Source organism: Triticum aestivum, chromosome 7B (assembly GCF_018294505.1).
Source record: "Triticum aestivum cultivar Chinese Spring chromosome 7B, IWGSC CS RefSeq v2.1, whole genome shotgun sequence".
NCBI lineage: Eukaryota > Viridiplantae > Streptophyta > Magnoliopsida > Poales > Poaceae > Triticum > Triticum aestivum.
Window position 1 is genome coordinate 43,562,648 of NC_057813.1, and position 17,206 is coordinate 43,579,853.

General features: G+C 46.1%; 1 long non-coding RNA gene across 6 annotated transcripts; it reads right to left on the reverse strand.

Moving 5' to 3' along the window:
• Window positions 1-12,683: 12,683 nt before the first annotated feature.
• On the reverse strand, window positions 12,684-16,844 carry LOC123157269 (uncharacterized). 6 transcript variants are annotated; one of them, XR_006478891.1, is made up of 7 exons: window positions 16,377-16,841; window positions 15,515-16,296; window positions 14,995-15,105; window positions 14,710-14,905; window positions 14,355-14,463; window positions 13,103-13,164; window positions 12,684-12,999 (listed from the first exon to the last, which is right to left on the reverse strand). It is a non-coding gene; the product is annotated as an uncharacterized lncRNA (long non-coding RNA). The 6 variants fall into 6 exon arrangements; XR_006478894.1 differs by having other exon boundaries at window positions 14,355-14,905; window positions 15,515-15,764; window positions 16,377-16,844; XR_006478889.1 differs by having other exon boundaries at window positions 14,355-14,905; window positions 16,377-16,843.
• Window positions 16,845-17,206: the final 362 nt, after the last annotated feature.

The window sequence follows — 17,206 nt, forward strand, 5'->3', positions numbered from 1 at the left end:
ATTTGTGTTTTTGAGGTGTGAGCACTGCAGAGTTTTTCGATGTTTACCCCAGATATTATTTTTTCTCCTCTGAACAACAACGAAAACATCGCTGCAGGTATTAACTGGGCGGGCTGTGGCCCGTCTAGCCCAGGCCAGATATCCAGCCCAGATATTAATTTTTTTCAAGCTGAAAATGGCTAGCCCAGCTATACTTTTTTTTGAGGAATACCCAGGCAAGGTCAAGTTGTTATTCTCCGCCCCGCTGGGCTGCAAATCTTTCCTAGGAGGGATGCATTAGGCTTAACAAGAAAATGGGCTTTAAGAAATAATAAATGGGATGTAATTATAAAAACTGGGTAGTAACTATAAAAAAATGCACCAAACAGTGATTACTTTATAAAATATTATTTTTGGAATATTGAAAATTTTAATTTCATTAATTGTTGCGAGCGCAATGTTTCGTTGGATTTTTACGTAATATAAATTTATATTGAAATTGTATTTAATCTGACTAGAAATTTCGGGATAAAAATATTCGGATCCCATCAAAATGTGGGAAATTTTATTGAATTCTGTTTTGAACGGTTGGTTGAAATGGGCTGTACTTTTAACAAACTGTAAATGGGCTGTAGTAAATTCCATTAGAATTCAAAAATGGGCTACACATTCTTACAAATCTCAAATGGGCTATAAGTTCTCTGCCACACACTTCTGGCCTTACTAAGTTGACGCGTCCCCTAAAAAAACAGAGTTGACGCGTATGCAAGGCTTTGTCAACTTATAGTCAACACACCGTTCTAGCAGCAGTGGCCATTGGATGTCCATCCAACGGATGCCGTGCTTCTTCTTCAATCTCGGATATTCTAGCTTCACCCGCCCAAAAAATGATTCCTCCCCCTGACATCTGGGGCGCACCGTTTCAGAAGCTGACCTGTGGGCCTACTAAGTTGACGTACCAAGGGCTTTGTCAACTTAGTCAATAATAAACGATTCTAGCTGCAGTGACCGTACGATGTCCATCCAACGGCCGTCGTGCTTCTTCAACCTCTGGTCTTCTTGCTCCAGCCGCCCAAAGCAGCGCCGGTCGTGCTGCCTGCTCCTACCTCCTGTGGCCGGCTGTGCTGCCGCGGAGGCCTCATCGCCCCCTACTACTCCCACCGCTGGCCAGACCATCCCTCCACTCACCCACACCCCCTGTTATTCTACAGCGATGGCAGCGCAGCCGAACCAGTGAACCCTCGTACTCCTCTCCGCGTGTGCATCCACTACCGCGTCTTCCCCGGCTCCGCGTCATCCCCTTCCTAGGCCTCGCTGTCGTCCACCGCCGTGGTGCTCTCGGCGCGGCATGGTCAACGTGGTCAAGGAACGACTTCCATCGGACATGGACTGTATGTGGAGAGGCTGACAGCTGGGTCCATGGCAGCCGCAAGGAAGTGCCTCCTTATTACGCGCATAATAATTATTCCTCCACCTGACAGCGTGGACCCACCGGACGGGCCACCGTATTCCATGAAAAAAATGATTTGCCCCCTGACTGCTGGGACCCACGAGCTACATCTTCGCACACAACGAAGTGCGTCGGGAAAAAAAATGATTCGCCCCGCTGACTGCTGGGACCCACCAGCTACATCTTCACACGCAAGGAAGTGCGTTCGAAAAAAAATGATTCGCCCCCCGACTGCTGGGACCCACCAGCTACACCTTCGCATGCAAGGAAGTGCATCCGGGCAAAAAAACGATTCGCCCCCCTGACTGCTGGGACCCAGCAGCTACACCTTCGCACGCAAGGAAGTGCGTCCGGGCAAAAAAAAACGATTTGCCCCCCTGATTGCTGGGACCCACCAGCTACACCTTCGCACGCAAGGAAGTGCGTTCGGGCAAAAAAACAAAAACAAAATGATTCGCCCCCCTGACTGCTGGGACCCACCAGCTACATCTTCGCAGGCAAGGAAGTGCCTGGCAGTCGGGACCCACCTGGTCGAAGCGTACGTAGCATTGTCATCCTAGTCGCGAACGTGTACGTACATACTGGTCGATGTAGAGGCGTGCACGTGTTTTAGTAGAGGCGCGCACATAGCATGTACACGTACGTACAGCGGCCAGGGTGCAAGAAAGAAAATACGGCCACATATGTGTACATACGGGCGGGGTCTCGAACACTTAGTCGCGCATACGTATGGCGAGGGCTCGTGTTCATGGGGAGGCAACGGAATGCGTCATGTTCATGGGGAGGCAACGGAATGCGTCGTGTTCATGGGGAGGCAACGGAATGCGTCGTGTTCATCGAGTGGCAACGGAACGCGTGGGAGCCAACCAGCTTTGATGGAACAGGCGATGGAAACGAGGCCTGGCGTACCGTAGAACGGAGGAAACGGACCTCCTACGGTCGAAACGGGGGTCCTGTTGATCGAGAGGGGTGTGGAATACCGCAAAACGGAGGAAACGGACCTCCTACGGTCGAAACGGGGGTCTTGTTGATCGGGAGGGGTGTGGCATACCGCAAAACGGAGGAAATGGACCTCCAACGGTCGAAACGGGGGTCTTGTTCCTCGGGAGGGGTGTGGCGTACCGCAAAACGGAGGAAACGGACCTCCTACAGTCGAAACGGGGGTCCTATTCATCGGGAGGGGTGTGGCGTACCGCAAAACGGATGAAACGGACTTGTGTTGGAGCGCTACGGTCGAAACGGGGGTCCTGTTCATCGGGAGGGGTGTGGCGTACCGCAAAACGGGACTCCACTGGATACTGTTCATCTCCACCGTCGACCTCCTCCAGCCTCCACGGGCTACCGTCGACCTCCTCCAGCCTCCACGGGCTCCTGTTCATCCAGCCTCCACCACGCGCTACTCCACCGGCTACTGTTCAACCACCCCTCCACCGTCTATTGCTCATCCAGCCCTCCACCGTCTACTATTCATCCAGCCCTCCACACCATGGGGTCCTGTTCAACCACCCCTGCAGGGCCACCCCTCCATCGTCTATTGTTCATCCAGCCCTCCACACCACGGGGTCCTGTTCATCCAGAGGCAACGCCACCGCTCACTATTCATCCACCCCCCCCCCCCCCGCAACGCTCACTGTTCATCCAATCGATCAGCTTCAGTTAGTAGCAGTAGCGAAGGAATCGCTCCATCGGGTTCAGTTAACAGCCATCGATCAATCGCTCGGGTTCAGTAAGCGTAGCCTGCAGTGCAATCGTTTAGGTTCAGTTAGAGCCCAATGCCTCGCTCGGGTTCAGTTAGAGCCAACGCCTCGCACACACGCGCGTACGTGTACGAGAGAAACGCGCATCGCTCGGCCCCCGACCTCCCACCGTAACCGGCAACTCCCCGAATTTTTCCTCCCCCTTGCTTCTACCACGGTTTTTTCCGTCATGGACGGCCCAAAGAATGTCATGCAGTTGCGTCTCCGGCTCGCCCAGGACGAAAAGCCCATTTTCTGTCATGATTTTTTGTCATAGAAGTAGGAGCCCACCACATCTATGATGATACCGGGTTTTGTCACAATTATCGTCATAGAAGTGTCATATGTATGACAGAAATTTTTTTGTTCGGCCCAAAATGTCACGGATGTGTCTTTTTTTTGTAGTGACTGTTTACTGGTATATCTGCGGGAGGAACCTAAGCCTCCATGCCCATTTTTCAGGCCTGGGTAACGATAGTGGAGCAGATCAACTGTCCGGCTCCGCTACCCAAAGATCCAGAAACACCTCTTCTGACGAAGATGTTGTTTCCGGCGCCTTACGAGGTGCCGCGGAAGAAGGCCAAGAAGATGACCAAGGGGACCAGAGATGGTCTCCGATGCAAGGGTGCCTCGAACGTGACGTCTGAAGACACGGAGACGCACTCCTCCACCAAAGACGATGAGGAGGAGGAAATTCGCCCCCCCCCACCGGGGGGAGAAAGAAGACGAAGGCCTCCACTCATAGGGAGACCGAGGCATACAAGAAGGGAAAAACCTCCCTTCCGGACTACTCTGCTGTGGCTACCAATAGCGGCGAGGAGTGGGAGCCCAGAGTTAAGCCCCTGGCCAAATTGTAAGTATCCGGACACAATAGCATTTTCGGTCCTTTCACTTTATCGTTGTTTAATGTGCTAGAAACGCACTTGCAATCCGGCCAAGTCCAACATCGAGCTATCCTCCTCTTCGTATGGATCGCTGGACCCGTCGGTGATGGATAGCGTGCCCCTCCTGACGGCCTCCTCCCCCAAGGCCGCGGACGACACCGAGGTGTTGTCTCGAAGGATACCATGCCAAGGGGGGCCGTTCCGTGAGGTCGGAGGATAAAACCCCGGTTGCCGGACACATGGGGGGAAAGACCCCCATGGACACCGTCAATGGGGTACGCATCCAATTTGGCTCCCAGCCGAATACGACTCGGGAGACCCAAGTGGCTCCGGATTCAGAGAGGCAGCCTCTCCCAAATGAGGGGGGTGGGCCGCCTCCACCGGTGACCTCTGTCCATCCAGAGGCACCGGACAGATTGTTGGAAGCGCTTCGAGGCGCTTCCATTGTTGAAGAACACCCTACTCTTATGAGTGCGGTGATCGAGAAGATCCAGTCCGCCAAGAGCAGACTGACCGAAGCCTACACTAGCCTTCTAACAGGCTTTGAGGTAAGTAATAAAATTGTGAAAGAATATCACAGTGTAGACAGTAGCCCCTGATGCTCTGTTTGGTGTTCGGAAAGAAAAAGCCAAACAGAGGATCAAATAATATTCGCAGGAGTCTAACATAAGATGTTTGTGTGAATAAGCAGGCATCACCGCTCGTTGCTGCCGCCCATACTGTGGAGGTCACTGGCCTAAAACAGGACCTGGAGCGGGCCGAGGTAGAGCTCGGCCTCGTGAAGAAGCAGCTCGTGGAAAGTAAAGGTATGTAATACCCTGTATGCATATTTATGGAAGATGAATGGTTCATGCTAATGAAAGTGTCATGAACTTTGTTAGGGGCCACGACCGAGGTGGCAACACGACCCTCAAGAAGGCGTTAGCCGAGGCCGAGGACAAAACAACCAAGGAACACGCCGCATGCGAGAAGTAGGAGCCCCGAGTTAGCGAGGTACAACAAGAGCTCCAGGACGCCGTCAATAAGTGCGAGTCCTTGGAGCGTGATTCTAAGACTCAAGAGTCCGAACTTGCCAAGGCCCTCCAAAGCGTGCAAGACGCTCGAGCCAAAGCCCAGAGGGCCCTCCAGGAGATCCAGGCGGCCAAGAAGATTGCGGCGGGTAAGGCTTTTAATATGCAACGCAAGCATGTGAAGGAGACATTCTTTTTTACTTACCCGGATTTGGAGTTCTCCAGGAGCGTTTGCGGATCTGCCGTGTAGCATATCAGATGTCGTAGAGTTCTACCGAGCCAAAGAAGGGAGCTCCACGGAGAAGCTGTTCTGGTCCCAGTACCTCGGACCAGAACATCTGGTGCACTTTAGCGACCAGCTGAAATAGCTGGTCGAGCTGCACAAGGCGGTCGAACTGGCCATGAAGGACCTCATAGTCCGGCTATGTCCTGTCGAGCCCATGCCCAGTAGCTACTTCGGACTCGTGAAGTGGCTTGTTAGCGCCTGCCCGTGGCTTGAAGTCATAAAGCGTTCGGTTTGCTTTGAGGGTGTGCGGATAGCCTTTGCCCGCGCTAAGATGCATTGTGCGAAGATGGATGCCAAGAAGCTGATGACCGAGGGGCCACCTGAGGGAAGGGAGCACCGTCGACCCGAAATGTACTACGACAGTGTCCTGGAGGGATCCCGCCTTGTGGTGGAGCAATGTACGAAGGATATAATCTTTGAATGAATGTATTCATTTTATCCTGTCTTGTAAGATGAAACAAGTTCATTTATGCAATATAATGCTTGTTTATTTAAAAATTTACCTCATGTGCGACTGTTTATAAAATCTGAGAGTTGGCCACTCATCGGCTTCTGCCCCCTCATAGCTAGTACAGGGGTGTTCGGGATAAATCTAAACACTCTTTATCCAAGTCTTTGGTCCTTTAAGGAGGTGTTTAGTGCAACGAACGAGGCAATTGAACTATACAGCTTTATCACCCTCACTTAGCCATAGGAGTTCTATAATTTTAAATTTTGGCGTAGCCCCTAGTATTCTGAAGGTCGAAGTTGGGGCGCTATACACGCCTAACCGGATAAAAACCGATTCCTCGCATAAAGCGAAAAAAAAATCTCTAGTGATTTGAAACCTCTTGAACAGCGACCAACTCTCGCCGCATCATGACAGTCAGTTTTAGGCTTTCTCTACTGAGGTGCTCGTCCGAAAGAACCGGGACACACTCGCAGTAGTTCTCCCTTTACTACCCTAGTCGATATAGTGGAACATAAGGTAGCAAGCACAGGAGCCGGGCAACCCAACTATTGACCCAAGACATGATTCGGAGCCGATGCATATAATGCTATAAGTTCGGGGTGCCGAACTGTACTATAAAAGTGTTCATACTTTCTTGCCGTGTTATGGGGTATACTGAAGCCCCTGGCGAATTAAGGCGTACCAGAATGTACGATGCAATAAATACAAAGATGAGGAAAATTGTAAGTAATAAGCGGAAGCTGCAAATTATTTTCCATTATAATACATCAAAGTGTATGTGCACAAGTAGTGCGGTAAGCGAATGAGGCTATTTGACATGCCGTGACCAAGAGCTGGCTGCGTGCGGGTATGCAAAATCTAAGTCCATCTAGTGCCCCATAGTGATTTTGGTGTATTGAAGACTTATAGGATAAGAGACTGATGCGTTTGTGAGTGTACACAGGTCTATAAGTCTATGAGGAGTTTGATATTTACAGAGAAAGTCGAGCCCTAAAAATGAAGTTCTTCGACTGAAGACTTTGGATTTCTGAAGACTTTGAAAGTGAAGAAATTGGTGTGACCTTGAAGACTTGGTAATCATTCGAGGAACATAAAGCGTGAAGACTCTTGTTTTTACTATTTCATTTTCTCTTTCTTGAGTCATAGGAAGCACCGTACTGTTAAAGGGGGTCGAGGAAATACTAAGGAAAAATTTCCATGTGATGCTCATCTCAAAATCCTACACCTACCAATCCCTTGGAGTGAAGCCATTGGAAATCTCACACAGTTCAGTCATATTCTTCAGTGACAGAGACGAAGTTCTTCTGGTCTCTGAGGAATTTGTTCTGACTAAGGAGTTAGGAATTCGCTACTGCGGATTGCCTACAAAGTAAGGAACATGATAGCCCTGAGGTATTTGAGAGTCAAATATTCCGACCGTTGCTGTGCTAAGCGCCAGCTGTCCCAAAATATCTACCCACCTAACGGTCATATCAGATAAGGGCATTTATGTCTTATCATGTCGGGCTGCTCCCCGGCTATAAATAGCCGCCCCCTACAACCACTAGTTGGTTGGCTACTCCGAGAGAAACTGACACTTGTCATTTGAGAGCAACCCATCCTCCGAGGACTTTGAGCGAAAATCATCAAGTGAGGAAATACCAAACCCAAACCTACAAAACCCTAAAGTGATTGAGCATCACTGAAGAGATTGATCCTGCGTGGATCCGACGCTTGTTTCCTTTGAAAATTGTGCTTCTTCCAGACGGTTAGGCATCAAGGTCTAGAGCATCCAAGAGAAATTGTGGATCGCCGAGTGACCGAGTTTGTGAAGGTTCGGAAGTCACCTGAAGACTTACCACGAGTGATTGGGCGAGGTCTGTGTGACTTTAGCTCAAGGAGAATACAGTGAGGACTGTGTGTCCGGGACTGGGTGTCCTCGAGTTTAAATACTCAGCCGCTCCAACCAGATGTACAACTGAGACAGCAGTTGGAACTGGTCTACCAAATCATTGTCTTCACCGCGCTTACTGGTTCTATTTCCTCAACTCTTTCATTTCCTCATCTCTGTTGTTGTGTGCTTGTTCATATCTGTTTGAAGACTTTGACTGAAGACTTTCTCAATTTCCTCAGTTCAATTTCTTCAGTCTGCCCGTCTTAATCTTTTGTTATCATATGTTTACGCTTTCTGTACTCTGTGCTTGTCTTCATTTCATCATGATGACTATGCGTGTGTTCTGCTATGTTTACTTTTGAGTACTTATTCCGCTGCAAGTAGTTCTTCATTTAGGAATTTCCTCACCAGCAAATTCCTCAGTGAAGAATTCATAAAAATCGCCTATTCACCCCCCTCTAGTCGATATAACGCACTTTCAATTGGTATCAGAGCAAGGTACTCCCTTGTTCTGTGTGATTTTGGTTTAACCACCTGGAGTTTTAGTTATGTCGACTGCAGGTATGATCAAGGTCTCTGCTGGATGTCCTACCTTCGATGGAACCGACTACCCCTAGTGGAAGAATAAGATGTGAATGCATCTTGAGGCAATTGATAACGATCTCTGGTATGTTGTGGAAAATGGTGTTCCCTCAGTCACACCTTCTCTGAATGCTGCTGATGTGAAGAGATTCAAGTAACTCGATTCTCAAGTGAAGAACATCATATGTGGCCATCTGAGCAAAGGGCAATATGGTAGAGTGGGTGCTTTGGAAACTGCTAAGCTTATCTAGGATAGGCTCTCCAAAGTAAATGAAGGAGTCTCAACTCAACATGACTCTCGTGTTGACGTTCTTTGCAATCGCTTCAACCGCTTCAAAAGACTCGACAATGAAAATGTTCAGCAAACCTTCAATCGCCTCACTGATATCTCAAATGAGCTTCAAGTGCTTGGCGCCACTGACATCACCGACCATGAGGTGGCGAAGAAATTGCTGAGATCACTCGATTCCTCATTTGACACTCTAGCACTGATGATTCAAGAGCGTGCTGATTACAAGTCACTTGATCCCGCTGATATCCTCGAGAGGCTAAACACTCATGAGTTCCAGCTTGCTGAGAAGAAAGATCTCTATGGTTCGAGCTATGGCAAACCACGTGCTCTGAAGGCCAAGGCAGTCTCTGAGTCTGAAGAAGAGGACTCTACTAGCAGCCTTGGTGATCCTGAAGAACTGAGCCAGGAACTAGCACTGCTTGTGAAGAAATTTCAGAAGTTCTCAAGACGTGGTTGCTTTGGAAAATCCTCAAGGAGCAACGATTCCTCATCTAGTGACTAGAAAAAGAGGTTATGCCACAAATGCAAGAAACCTGGTCATTACATTCAAGATTGTCCTCAGTGGGACAAGGAATTAAAGAAGAAGAAATACAAGGATTACAGTTCTGATGATGCCAAGAAGAAGAAGAAATCTTCAAAGTCCTCATCATCAAAATCCTCGAAGTCTTCATCTCACAAGAAGAGCAGCTCCAAGAAGGCTCGGGCATTCATTGGCAAGGAAATGGACTCTGAGGCTGAATCTGAGGATCATGAGGAAGAGGAGGCATCTGAGGAGTCCGAGTCTGGTGTGGCAAGCCTAGCTCTTGCTACCACATTCGTCAGCAAGTCTATCTTCAAATCTGAAGGAAATGGCAACAATGCTGATGAAGGAAATGATGACTATGCTCCCACCTATTGCTTCATGGCAAAGGGTGCCAAGGTAACTAAATACCCCTCCTCTGAATCTAGTGAGGATGAATCTGTTGAAAATCTTAAGCCCAAATACTCTAAACTTTCTAAGATTGCTGTGAAACAACAAAAGGCTATTGAAAAGCTTCAAAACATGCTAGACAAAAGTGATGATATGTTGGGTGAAGAAATGGACCGCACTAAAGACTTAACTAAAAATCTTCAGAGACTTCAGTCTAAGTTTGACAACCTTCAAAGTCATCATAACACACTCTTATCTGATCACGAGAAGCTTTCTTATGAATTTCTTCAAAGAAAGCAAGATCTTGAGAAGCTAAGAGTGAGTTATGAAGATCTTCAGAAGGAGCGCAATTCATTACTTGCTCAACAAATCAACGCTACCCAGGAAGAATTTGTTCCTCCATGTCTAAAGTGCATTGAACGTGAATCTACTAATTCTTCACCTGAATGTTCAAATGCTTCAAATGTTACAAATTCTTCACCTGTCTCTGCTATCACTAATTCCTCATCTGAGGACATTGCTAGTACCACTGATGATGCAGGGCTGAAGGAATTGTACACGACAGGCATGTACAAAAGCCTCAAAGGGCATCAGATTCTTTGTGATGTGCTTAAAAAGCAGATACTCAACAGGAACCCTAGGAAAGAGGGTATTGCCTTTGAGAGGAAACTCAATGCTAATGGAACATATTGGAAGCCTGAGCAGTACCCCAAAACCTCATGGGTTGTTGCAAAGGGACCTCATGTTGATCCATCCAATTTATCTGGCTTTACATGTGAATCTCCTCATTCTTCTGATGAGTCATTTGACTCCAACTATAAACTGTTCAAAAGTCGGAATGGTGAAGTATTTGCTAGATATGTTGGCACTAACTGCAGGAACTGTTCCCCTATGAAGAAAATCTGGGTTCCCAAAAGTTATCTTGAAAGTCTTCAGGTGAATGTCCTCATGACACCACCTGTGAAGAATAGGAACCCCAGATCAAATTCTTCATATGGACCTAATTCTTCATATGGATCAAATTCCTCAAAAGGATCAAAATCCTCATATGATCATTATCGTGCTAACCCTTCTGTTTCGCAGGGTAGAGCTAAGGGCTATGAATATGAGTATTATTCTTCAAATCATTATGTTCATAAGTCCTCGAAGAATTTCTCTGCTTACTCATATGCTTACTCTAACCCTTCTCATGCGAAACGAAGCGGACTGGCTTCTATGCCACCTTTCTCATATGGTGCTCGCAGAGTGATGAGTTCTTTGCCACCCCTTTAGATGTGGGTGGTGAAGAAAAAGAACTAATCTCTTATGCAGGGTCAGGTCTCCAGACGTGCTCAAAACGTCTGAAGAATTTGCTGGAGACCTGAATGTGCCTGAAAGGACGCAGGCTAATCATGAAGAAATGAATTTTCATTTCTCATGTCCTCATACTGATTTATCTGTGCTATTGCTTGATGAAATTGATCTGATGATATTGATGTCATATTCTTCACTGATGAAGTATATGAGTTCGTAAGTTGCACTAATTCATCTGCAGGATGATCAACCCAAAGCAAACGAGTGGGTCCTCAATAGTGGATGTACAAATCACATGACTGGTGACAAGAATCTATTGATGGATGCTCCTTTATCACCGTCATGTCTGAAGCATATCATCTTCGCAGACAAAGGCAAAAGTCAGGTATTGGGTCTAGGTAAGGTTGAGATCTCAAAGGATCGACACATGGACAAAGTCATGCATGTCGAGTCCTTAGGATACAACCTCATGTCTGTCTCAATGCTTTGTGATCTCGATATGGTTGTTGTCTTTGGAAGATATCGTTGTGTTGTGATCATGAAAGGTGACCATTCCAAAGTCTTCGAAGGCTTTAGGAGAGGAGACTTGTATATTGTTGATTTCTCTCCAGGACCACAACCAGTCGTGTGCTTACTTGCAAAAGCTTCAGAAGGCTGGCTATGGCATCGACGACTTGGTCATGCTGGCATGAGGAATTTGCACACGCTTGCGAAGAAGAAGCATGTCATTGGCATTGAGAATGTCAAATTCCTCAAGGATCACTTATGCGGAGCTTGTGAAGCTGGAAAGATGACAAAGGCCAAGCATCCAGCGAAGACTATCATGACCACCACTCGACCATTTGAATTGCCTCACATGGATCTCTTTGGTCCTAACCATTATTCTGCAACTCTAAATGATGCATCTCAATATGGCTTTGTTATTGTTGATGATTATTCTCGTTACACATGGGTGCACATTGTCACTTACAAACATGAAGTGGAGGAAGTCTTCAAACGATTTTCCTCGAGGGCTTCAACCAACTTTGGTGTGAAGATCAAGCACATCAGAACTGACAATGGGACCGAGTTCAAGAATTCTGGTCTTGATGGCTATCTTGACGAACTTGGTATTACTCATGAGTTATCTGCTCCTTATACTCCTCAGCAGAATGGCGTCGTGGAGCGCAAGAACAGAACCCTCACTGAAATGGCCTGCACTATGCTTGATGAATACAAGATGCCTCGTCGCTTCTAGATTGAGGCAATTGATACTGCGTGCCACGTCATCAACAGGGTATATCTTCACAAATTCTTCAAGAAAACTGCTTATGAACTCCTCCCTGACAAAAAGCCCAATGTAAGTTATTTCAAAGTCTTCGGTGCTAAATGTTGGATTAGAGATCCTCATCACACTCACTACACCACAACACTTCATCCCTAACAGCCAGGTTGGTCGGGAATACAAGTTTCTCTAACAGACAGTCGGTCGGGAAAGACTATTGTTGACCAACAACTTCTGTTGGGGAAAGTCCAGACGAGAAAGCCCTTTCCCGACCGACATATCTTTCCCGACCGACTGTTTGTCGGCTATAAGGTATCTTTCCCGACCAACTATATGTTGGGCCTGCCATGGGCCTTTCCCGACCAACAGTTTGTTGGGGTTGCCATGGGCCTTTCCCGACCGACTATCAGACAGGGTAATCTTTCCCGAACGACAATCCGTTAGTGTAGCCAAGGGTTTTCCCGACCGACTATCTGACAGGGTCTTGTTTCCCGACCAACATTCTGTCGAGCCAAGCATTAGCCTTTCCCGACCGGCTGTGTGACATGGTTTTTTTTACCAACCAACAACCGTTAGCCTTCCCACAGCTGGATTTCATGTTACCCACAGAATGTCAATGAAGTTACATAATCATACATAACAGTAACATGCATCATCCAACAATATTAAACCAGAACCAAACAATAGTCACACACATTCATTAATTTTCACATATAAATAGTTCAATAGTTATGAACGAATGGCCAGCCAAGTTTCCTATAAATAAACTAATGTAACTAATTAAATAGAGGAAACATGATAGTTCACTGTCTGAGAGCAAAAGTTTGTCGCTTTTTTTTCTGCAATACATCATCTGCCTTGGCTCCTTGTAGTGGGCAACTACATACCCATCCTCACAGCCTTCCAGCAAGATCGTTGCATCGTTCTTGCACTTGACATCAAAGCCTTCATCCTTCATCTCATTGGAGAACATTCTCTAGCTTGAACATCTGCAAGTCAAAAACCCCGATAAATATTCCACACAACGTTATATTTTCTCTAAGCTACCTTCAATATCATTTCATACCAAAGCAACTCAAGAGAATTCATTACCACTGACAGGAAAAGGGGTACCCTTCTAGAAATTTTAAAAGCGCGCGTACCTTTAGCCATTCCTACATGAATGAAAGAAGAAATCAGATGATTAAGAAAAGTTAGCAGCTGAATAAGAACAGGTAGCATCGAAAGCATTTGCTTAGCATCTGCAACATGATAAAGGATATTTCAATTAGCATCATGAGGCTTGCAGAGTATAGAAACCAACTACCATTAGCATCATGAGGCTTAGTAAAAAAATGTGAAGCTGAAGTCGTTTCCATGTTCATTTGCATCGACGTACACCCAGAATTCAGCAGACAGCAGCATAGCAATGTTGACAAGCAGCAAACCAGCAAGATCGAACATAGTTTCACATCATTTCATTTTTCAACTAGATGATGCACACTACAAAGCCAGAACCTAGAACTGCACATGGATTACAAAAGTTGTTGTTATTTAGTGCACTGGTTGTTATAGTGGAGCTTCAGTACAATAAATATCGAAATTACATAGTTATAGAAGTGTATTAATTTGCCATGCATAATAATCTCCCCGATGCTCTTTTTCAACGCCGATGTTGCTCTGCTGCTGTTCTTATTTAATCTCCCCCTCGGCGCTCAACAGGAGAAGCACCGGCCAAGGGCCAATGATGCATAGACAGGGGAACATGGCAGAATACCATGCCACTCGATGAGAACAAAATAAAGTCAAGGAAGCTGCTATACATTGGGTGATACAGCATAGAATCAATTGTGTGACATTTTCATCGACCTGTGCATACACACGGGGTACCTTTTTTGTGTTTGAGATTATTAGTTGGGAATAACTATGACGATCTTAAATCATTAGACCATAGTTTACATCACAAACAGTTTTTGCTTATGCCGCATATGCTATTTTTCTATAAATCTAGGAAAAACGAAAATATGCACACAGGATCTGTACACATAAACTGCGTTGAGTATAAACTGCGTTGGGTATTTCACTTCATAGGATCTGTACACCACTGCTCATGTTCTTACAGTATGCACATATACATCTTAATTTCTCTAATCACATAGTAATAAACTTACAGTGAAAGGGATACCAAACAGAGTTTTTGGAGAAAATAGAGATGAAATTCACAATTAGTACTTTTGATAACATTAGAGAGAGAGAGAGAGAGAGAGAGAGAGATAGTTTAGTTTTTATTTTGTCGCAAAGATGCATGTGCGAGTGTACTTATCTAGGAAATTAATTAACAAAAAGACATAGTTCTTTTGATAACCTTCTATGCCACGCATTAATCCTTGGGGTGCTCGCTCTTTGTCTCGATGGCAGCCTTCTTCACAGCCTCAATATATTTTTCCATTATTCATAAATTAAGCTAGCACTATCTGCTCATTGGAACACATATACTCATCATGGTGGTCTCTTGTGATACAGAAAAAAAATTGTGGGGATATTGCTCAGATTCAGAAGGCATTGTATATATTTTTTGACTTATTTTTATTCATCACACTTTCTTACATGGAAACAATATATTTGCGCATAGTATAAGTTATATGTACAAAGCACAGTGCAAAGGTTAAAATAGCATAAGACTATTATAATCAATATGCATGATTAAAGGAAAAGCGAACCTTGCCTGACCAAATACGGGTCAAATTTGGAAATTGTTGCCTGAGCAACAGGAGTTTCATGACCAGTCCATGCATACAGAAGTACGAACACGACCCCTTGGCTCCTTCATTCCACATACATGTGCAAACAGATCACCTTCTTGAATGCTTTTTCCTTCCATTCAGTGCGCTTTTCAGCTTTCTCTACGAGATATTTCTGCAAAATGTATTATATTTACTTGCTATGTAAATTTTACTTGTACAATTTTTGAGTAATACAGAGAAAGCATGGCAAAAGTGACTTACAATTGTTGCTTCTGCCTGCGGCACATAACTCCCTTTCTTATCCCCTTTCTTGCATGTATTTGTCTCGATATAAACTTGATCTCTTCGAGGCTGATGGACAAGTTTGACAGCCTACAATCATTTATTTATTTTACATGTATTAGTCACTGAAACACAGTGGCATATCACTTTTAATTGGGGTAATTATTTTTCATTTTCTTCAGTAACACGGGCATGACTCTTGCTGCTGGATGTATGAGACACTTGCGTGATTCTTTTTGGCGATAGCACTGCGAGACTACAACAAAAAAAGGAAAGGAGATTTATTATGACTAGACATGTTGGCAACAACACTGCCTACTGTTTTGATATCGTATATATTGTTTGACCAATAATTGCAACTAATGATTACATGCATATTTGTTTATTTAGGTCCAGAACAGAGTATGTTACAAGGAATCAGCATGTGCTACATATATTTAGGTCCAGAACAGAGTGTGGATGCATATACTACAGTTTTCTAGTCAGCGGGATGACTTACTTCAAATACCGAAGATCTCCAGTAAGTAATAAGGTTCTTCCAGTCAGCTTCACTAATTCTACTGTCACATCTTTTCATAAGTTGTGCATCAATCAGCGCGGCATCAAACTTGTACCTCTTACCGCTTTCAGATGTTCCTCCATGACCCCCACCACCTTTAGCTTTTCCGCTTCCACTTGCGCTTGCCATTTTTCCTCCTGCTACTTCTCCTTGACGACTCAATGTTACCAGCAGTTATACACTATGCTACCTGCAGAAACCAAGTCAGCGAAAACAGGGGGCAAAAGCCATGTCATCTCATGTAAAAAGAAAGTTTTTACATTTGAACAATCCTCTTATCAAGCACAAAGAGACACTAAACACGGTGGCAGACTAAACACATCATGGCAAACTAAGCACAAAACAGGAAACATATCCGGGGAACCTTTTTGGAAGAGCAAAAATTAACTTATCTTGGGCAGAAGCATAACAAGAGTAACACCGTAAACATGACTCTTAGTGAAAGGTGAACTAAATGACCAATGGAAAAAAAAGATTAGTTCATATCGGTACCACAAAATTTGCACTGGAAATAAACAAAATTTGCACACAACAGCTCAACTTCTAAAATTAGTTCATATCGCTGCCATAAAGCTTCTCACAATCAGACTAGCTGGCAGCAGTACACAGCAAATCGGAGAACCAGAGAATAATAAAAGCATGAGGTGCCTTGTCCACTGGAACATCTACTCGTTTCCCACCGCCGGAGCTCCCCGTTCCCCGCCGCCGGAGTACTCCTTTCCCTGCCAGCAACTGTCAAAATACGCCTCCAGAAGAGAGAGATAGAAGGAGGGATGCAAAGACAGAGAGGGAGGAGTTATACCTCAGCCGCATCGATGCCCTTGCCCAGCCGCACGCTGCCCCGATCCAAATCGCCGCCACCGCTGCGTGTGCTTTCGTGGTGGACATGGGGGAGGTCGGGCCAGGGAGGAAGGCGGCAACTGTGCTAGATGTGGCCGTGGAGAGAGGCGGCCACCCGGAGAGAGAGCAGGAAGGCGTTGGGCCGGCAGTGGAGATGCAGGACGACGTTGGGCTGCGCTGAAGGGGCAGGACGGCGTGGAGCGGCGCTATAGAGGCACGGCGGCGTTTAGAGGCATGGCTGCGTCGGGCGGCGCGGTAGAGGCATGGCGGTATGGGGCGGCCGTGGTATGGCGTCGAGATCGACCGGCGGTAGCCCCGGGCGGTGTCGGGGCGGCGGTGGGACGGTGTGGGTCGACCGGCGGGAGCCCCAGGCAGCGTGCGTGGGGAACGAATCTAGGGATTTGGCTACCTTCTGCGCGTGCTTGTGATTTTTGGGAAAAAATCTTCGCGGGTTGGGCCGGTTATTGGCGCTACAAATTTGGCGTTCGCGCGCGAGGCCCATTTAGCGTCTGATGGTTGGTCGGGGTTATTTACCGACCGATGGTCTGGCGGGCATAACAGAATTCCCGACCGATTGTTGGATGTTATATGGTTTAGCATTCCCGACTGATAGTAGGTCACTATATAGAGGTTTCCCGACCCATAGTTTGTTAGAAATTTTACTGATAGATTATCGGTTGGTAATACTGTGTTTTTCCCAACAGACATCAGTAGGGAATTCTAGTGCATGGTGTAGTGACTTCCAAATTCTCACCAAAAGCACATGAAGGTTTTATGATTGGTTATGGAAAG